General features: G+C 39.3%; 1 non-coding gene across 1 annotated transcript; it reads left to right on the forward strand.

The window, feature by feature from the left end:
* The first annotated feature begins 4,094 nt into the window (after nucleotides 1-4,094).
* Nucleotides 4,095-4,180, forward strand: TRNAY-GUA (transfer RNA tyrosine (anticodon GUA)). Its single transcript is given in 2 exon segments — nucleotides 4,095-4,131; nucleotides 4,145-4,180. It is a non-coding gene; the product is annotated as a tRNA-Tyr (tRNA).
* Nucleotides 4,181-7,508: the final 3,328 nt, after the last annotated feature.

Here is a 7,508-nt window from a genome sequence, read left to right on the forward strand (position 1 = left end):
GGACAGATGACTCCTTATGTGTGAGCTTTTTAACAATAGGACATATTTTATCAGTGTCGACGGTATAGACACGAACGTGTTTATATTTTTCCAGACAGACGGAAACGTTGAAGACACTCCGTGTTTATGCATATACAGTGGCGGACAAAAAAACTGCATCACTTGTGAATTTTGTAAATCATGTGTTTTGCGCTGCATTGTGGGTTGCCGAAATGTTCGAAATGCATTTGTTAGATGGGATATACAGGGTTGTTAAAATTAAAGTATCCCAATGTAGAGGGCTCTGGAGCGAGTTCTAAGGCTCGTACTGAAGAGAAATTTGGACAACAGGTACAATAAAGAATGCGCTCGCCATTTATTGGAAAAAAAAGTTACAAAATTTGTCACTATATGGCGCTGTGGTAATACAAATCACTTGAACAGTGCTACAATTGTTCAATATGTCCTCCATTTTGGTCAACAACAGTTTACATTCGAAGAACAGCATTTTCTACAGCCGAACGTAACATGTCAACTGGAATAGCCAGCACATGACGTCTAATGCTGTCCTTCAGATCTACCTGAGTTTGAGATCCTTCCCGATACACCTGGTTCTTCAAAAAACCCCACAACCAGAAGTCGCATGGGGTGAGGCCCGGTCATCGGGGTGGCCAAGATGTCTGGAAACAACGGCTGATGACCCGTTCGTCTATAAAATGTTGCTTTAGCAATCTTTGGACACAACGGTGGATGTGGGGTGGCGCACCATCTTTCATGAATATGGTATCCTGAAGGCATCCACGTTGGTGCAGCTCTGGTATTGTGAAATTTGCCAACATTTCATAATATCTCCGTCCAGTGACGGAACAGGTGCGGGGTCCAGTGGGTGTTACCTCTTCAAAAAATAAAGCCCAATTATAAATGTGGCCGTAAATCCACACCACACTGTCACTTTTGGAGAATACAACGGGACCTCTTGGATAACTCGAGGGTTTTCTGTTGCCTAAATGCGACAGTTGTGAGTATTCACTTGTCCATGTAAGCAGAAGTGGGTTTCATCACTCCAAAGGATGTTCCATGGCCAAGTGATATCCACTGTCATTCGCGCTAGAAACAAGTGCGTATGTGAAACGAATATGTGCATCTTGGAAGGACAGTACCGCAACACCTGACGCATTACTAGCCTTGTAGTGGAACATGGCATGTCCACTTCATGAGAAACAGCTGGCACACTTGCGCTACCACATGGAGATTGACTCGATAAATCCACGATAGCCATAGCCACATCTTCAACACGAGAGGAGTCCACTCGTTTTCGAACTCTACCTGGTTGAACACCAAGATGTCCTGTCGCTTTAAATTTCGCAATCATTTTCTGGACAGCACAAACAGTCATAGGTCCACGTGGGCCTTATGCACTTCTGACGCCGGAATTCTCTGATAGCTGCAGCTGAATTGTTGCTGTTCTGATAGTACTGCTGCACTAATAGCGCCTTTTCCTGCAACGTTGTTTCCTGCTGTAGTGCAGGCAAACATCTATTGTATGGTTTTGAAGAGACTGCTTTGCTTTTATAGAGTACAATAGAGCTGAGTAGTGGCGCTGTGGCAATAACTTACGATTATGCAAATAACGTAAGTTATTTGCATAATCGCCATACAGTGACAAATGTTGTGACTAATTTTTTTTCCAAAAGATGGCGAGCGAATTCTTTATTGTACCTGTTGTCCAAATTTCTCTTCAGTACGAGTCTTAGAACTCGCTGGAGAGCCTTCTATATCAGGATACTTTAATTTTAAAAACCTTGTATATCAGTGTGAATGAAATCCAATAAAAAGGCTCCACCTGATATACCTGATTGCCATAAATATCTTCCCAAACGGTAAAATGCGTAATTAATGGAAATATGAAAAATCATGCAAATGGCAATCGTGACAACCAAACATACATTTCATTGCATTTACGTGTACAAACTGAAATGACAAGTTAACCTAATAGTATTATGTACTGTATATCAGTAAAATAAGTCCTCAATATTTTGTTGTTCCTCCTAGAGCTGCGATTACAGCCTTGCAACGATCTCGCATAGAGTTAATCAACTTCTGGACATACGGTTGCCCAATTTCGTGGTACCACACCCTTACAATGCTCTCCAGCAGCTGAATCTTACTTGTTGGCTTCTTCTGACCAATTTTAGAAGACATTATGCACCAGCAATTTTCAATAGGGTTCAAATATAGACTGTTGCCGGGCCAGTCCAACACTGTAATGCCAGCATTTCTGAGGTATGACTGCACTTTAAGGGAGAAAAACGAAGGAAAACATTGGTGTAAGTAAGTTTTTTAAGTCTTGTGAGACAAGAAGACAAACTCATCATTAAATCTAAATAGCATAAAACTGACCAATATTGCTGTGTGGAAAGGTGCTGAGCCTTGTTTAAAAATTCCGTTTTGGACGTCTGTGTTGTGATCTCTAATAACGGGTTTCCTCCAAGATAGCAGTGTAGGTTTCTGCATTCACCGTTCCGTTAATAAACTTAATTCGATCCACCCCTTTGCTTGTTATGCATCCCCACCCCATCTGACCTGCGAGGAACTTGACAGCCTGTGTTATGCAGTCAGGATGGTATGCCTCCGATTTGCGTCTTCGGACATATCGCTTCCCATCCGAGCCATGCAGGTTGAATTTCGATTCGTCAGAAAAGATAACGGTGTCTCATTGCTCTTTTGTCCATGAAACATACGTTTTAGCCCAAGCAAGTCGTTTCTTCCTCATTTTTTGGGTCAGCAAAGGCTTATTCTTGGGCCGGTAAGCAGATCACATTCCGAAAGCCGTCTTTGGATAGTTGATGCACTTGTTTCAACACGAGATGCCATCTTAAAGTCCAGTTTTAGATCAGGCGCATTAGCATGGCGATTACGAAGGCATAACCGTTTAAAATATCAATCTTGGGAAAGCGTAATCACTCTCTTACGGCTTGATCCAAGGCTTCTCTTCACATTTCACGCTTTAATTTCAGCACCCGGGATACTGTTGACTGGTGGCAGCCTATTTTATCAGTGATAGTACGAGTAGAAAGCCCTTCCTAGGACAGAGTAACAGCTACACTTTTTTTTCTTGGTGTCAACTGAACACATGGAGCCATTCTTACACTTCCCCTAAACAGGATACTAATGAGCGTGTATACCCTTACAACGCCGTATTTATAGAAACGGCTGATGGAATACCTTGCAATTACTGTCTGATGCAATAGAATCGTTATCTGACGCAATACCTTTGCTTTACGACAAACAATATCTTATACGTTTCACTACAAATGTTACTTTTTTTAAGGTGATGCAGCTTTTTTGTCCGCCACTGTATATGCTAACACGACTGAAAATGCATGCCACCGCTATTTCACAAATTGATTTCCATCTAGAATGATGAATGAAAAGGTTAGCGTAGTCCTTACAAGAACATTGCTATGCCTTTTGACGGAAAGTTTCCTCCAAAAGTAATAAATATTTATGTACGGCAAAACTGCTGTATTTTTAGAAAACGCTTGAAGTCTCAGAATAAATGAAACTGTTTCATTTCACCGCGTTATATATCGCCATTATTCATTGTACTATCATTATTATTTGTTCTTCATTTTGGTTTCTGTGTAAGTACTCAGTTGGCCTTGGGATTTATTTCTTATCCAGCAGCAACATTATATCAGCAAAAGGAAATAATAAGGGAGCCATAGATTGTTATAAAAAGAGTTCGTTGGATTCAATTTATCCTTTAGTTTACTAAGATTTCTGCAATGAACAGAACCATTGAGTATTATTCTGCAGTAGAGCGAAATTGATTTTTTTTGTTACGCTTAGATAGTGGTATATATGCAAACTTGTCTGGAAACCGCTTCTTTATAGGGTTCCAAATGTCATCAGGGCTTGAATAAGAATGCATAGTGTTTATGTGTGGACGTTTATGCATGTGAATTAAGAAACGAAGAGGAAGGAGGTGTAATTGCATATTTATTATTGAGATCACGTACTTCGCTACTTGTTGAGTGAGTTGCATAATCGTGACCTATTTACAGAAGGAACTGTATCTGTTAACAAGGTCTCAGCGAAAACAGTTTCTGTCTCCGTCGGTAGCTCAGTTGGCAGAGCGGTGGACTGTAGTGGTAATTCAGTAATCCATAGGTCGGTGGTTCAAATCCGCCTCGACGGAATAACATTTTTGTCCACACGATCCGTTTCAACTTTTATTAGCATTGAAAATTTATTTCACTTGCGCAAAATCAGATGAGCTTGAATATCACGCAGTTACTGTTCACCAAAGAAAATAATTCGATTAAATAAATATCCCTCGCTTTACTTGAAAGCTGAAGAGGCTTAACCCTTCATAGCTGAAGTTATTTCCTCTTCAGAGGTTAAATTAAGACTTTAAGAAATTTCAAGTACGGAGATAAGTTTAAATATAAGCAGGACGATATGCATATTGTCTTTACAATGTCCTTCCACCCACAAGTAACAACTCGATTAATAACCATTGGACAGATGTTTATTATGCAATTCCTAATTTCATTACCAATAGAAATCCAGCAATTATTATTTCTTTTTTCCATAGATTAATGCTATTTTAATGCAGTATTTTTAGCTTCAGAGTCCGTGTATGAAAGATTTCGTGCTTATTTAGCTCAATATACACTCAGATTTTTTATACATACGTACTTTGCCTGTTTCTCTTTGTTCAAAGGAACCGTTTCAAAGTACAGGTAAAACAGAATCTCCCCACTTCTTTATTAATATTTTATTAAATTTCTGCAGATGCTTTTTCTGATATTGGTCTAAGCGAATTCAGATAACATCTGCTTCTCTATTGTTGTATTTCACAAAGGAGTTTTCTTACCTGGTTGTGGCTTTAACGTAATTTAAGTCGTTGCAACCCGAGTGCTGGATCCAGTGATACCATCCTCTCGTTTTGGAAAATTAAATTCCTTTAATGTAAAAAAATTCTAAGCAACTCTTTCGAAATTCGTAGGGCTGAATATTCCAGCTGTATTTTATGACTTTACAATGTCACTGGGTGCCATTTGAGACAAGAACGATATCGGCTTACTCGCTTCGAGCAGCGCAAGAAGTCAATAGGCAACCACTTCCTTAATGGAACAAATCGCATTGTGCCTGTACAATTCTCCATTTCGTTGTGAATGGATTTAATTTTTACGTTTGATGGACTATGACAGCTGTCTCGTTAGTTTTCCGAAGTTTGGATAAATGAAGTGGGCGATTTGATTACTTCTGCACAGATAGCCGTTGTCATCATTCTTGTTTAGAGCGTAAAACAATAAGTAAAACAATTCACTTATCTAGAAGCTTATGTGTCGAATATCAGTAAAAACTGAGTTGTTTCTTTATCTTAAACGGTCTGCACCAATCAATGCCACTCGTAGTTTATGAAGTGCTAGTGATTGAAGTAAAGACTTTGTCTAATATAATTCTCCTTGGAATACATGCATTGACCTACTTTAATATTCAGACACCCTTTCGTTGATAGTTGGGCACTTCCTACCAAACCATCACGTGTCAGACAACTATAAATATGAAAACAGAGGTTGTTTATGCGTAGGTAATGTACTTTCATAATTTATACTACCCCAGGTAGTATGCATGCATCATTTAATTATATCTCATATTGTGCATACCTTCACAACGCGTTGTCCAGGTATTGCACTGCTTTGAATAAGTAACGCTTCACTATGGGAGAAGACTAATGTTACTTATACTCGGTGGATAGCATAAGTATCCGCGGAAGCGGATGCAAGTAGCAATTAACCATTGATGAGGCAGCAACGGATCTACAAAAAGCACCACAACACGGCCTACACGGCTTACATCGGCTACGGGAAGGCCTTCGACTATCCGTCGACGTGGCCACATGAATGTGGTGAGGGGACGCTTTTGCTTCTCCAGATTAGCGTCACTGGGATCCAACACCCACAGCCTTGGTTCCAGGCTAACATCATAGGAATCCAGTATGTTTTCCATGCGCTGTGACCCGTGGATTGCCAACTCTCACTAGCTCCTGTAGTACGGCCGACAACGTTGCGTACGTCTTCTTTCTTATCCTGTCAAAGTGGGGTTACCTAGTGAGCCCTTCACCTCAGGTGAGGGCTTCATCTGTGTGGGACGCCACCCTTACACCTATTCGCTGCTTACAAAGATATGAATATCGTTTTTAACTCTCTTTTTGGTCATCGCTATTTCATGTGATTTTGAAGAGTTCACTTGAATCCCGATTTTTTCAAGATACTCTTCTAGTTTCAGTATCTGACTACAGGAAGCCTGGTGGTTTATATTATGGTTCTGATGAGAATTATTTGAGCTCACACTGAACTTCAAGTTGTCAGCATAGGTAACAAAATTTATATTATACGCTAATTAAAGCTCCAAAACTGTCGCAAAAGGATCGCTGAAAGGGACTCTCCTGTGGGATTCCTCTCATGATATCCATAGTTACCTGGAAGTTGTTGTGGGAAACTAACAGCTGCCTTGATAGTAATATTGATTCCAAAATTTGTAGTAGGGTATCTGACAAGCTGAAGCGATGTTCAAGAAGATAATGTCAATCTGGGATGTATTGTTGAACGCCTTTTGTACTCTCTGAAGAGTACTCTCTCTGAGGAGTATCCGCTGAACTGTTGCTGGCCAAATCACTTTTTAAAAAATTTTCATCAACAGCTATGGAGACTGATCGCAGGTCTTTAGGAGATTTTGGTTTCTTCACCTTTAGAATAAGCTTGATATGACAGGATCTAAATTGTTGAGACGAATCGAATTTGTAGTATTTGTTTGAAGATATGAAGAAGAAGGGCTACTATATACTGTATGTGCTGCATATTTGAATTAAGAAAAGTGGAATTCCATCGGGATCTACAATAGCTTTGTTTGGTAACTTGTTAACGATATTAATAATGGAATTTTTACCTTCTGAGGCTTTATTTATGCTTTTTTTTCTAGTCTGAGCTTTTATACTGTTAGCTCGGGTACTTTCTCGTAAATCCTTGAAGTTTTAAATAAATATGCTTATTGTCTATTAGAATCTGCTAGAAAAACGATATTTCAATATTTATTACGATAACGCATCAGGAATAAAATGCACCAGTACTCATGCTGAAAAACAAAGAGCTGTTGAAAGCTAGAATCCACATCCAGTACACACCTTCAATCTCTGTGAGTAAACTTTCTGTTATTTCATCGCATTCTGTGACAAAAAAAAAAAAAAATCTCTAAGAAGGATGCATCTCGGCAATACAGTTGGAATATTTTAGTAGGACACCAAAGCATAGCTGTTAATAATAGAAGACCAGTTGGCTTACTCCAAAAAAGTTAGCACCCTTAACAAGAGAAGCGTAGGAGGTAATCAGGAAAAGTTCATTAATATTTATTGTAGATATCATTACACAGCGTTCTCTTTTACTTCGAAAAATCCCTCTTAACTTGATGGATTAGGAGGTACGTCTTAACGTGCGATATCTCCAACAAACCTTTTTTCT

Source organism: Mastigoproctus giganteus, chromosome 13 (genome assembly GCF_048544385.1).
Source record: "Mastigoproctus giganteus isolate SK-2022 chromosome 13, ASM4854438v1, whole genome shotgun sequence".
NCBI lineage: Eukaryota > Metazoa > Arthropoda > Arachnida > Uropygi > Thelyphonidae > Mastigoproctus > Mastigoproctus giganteus.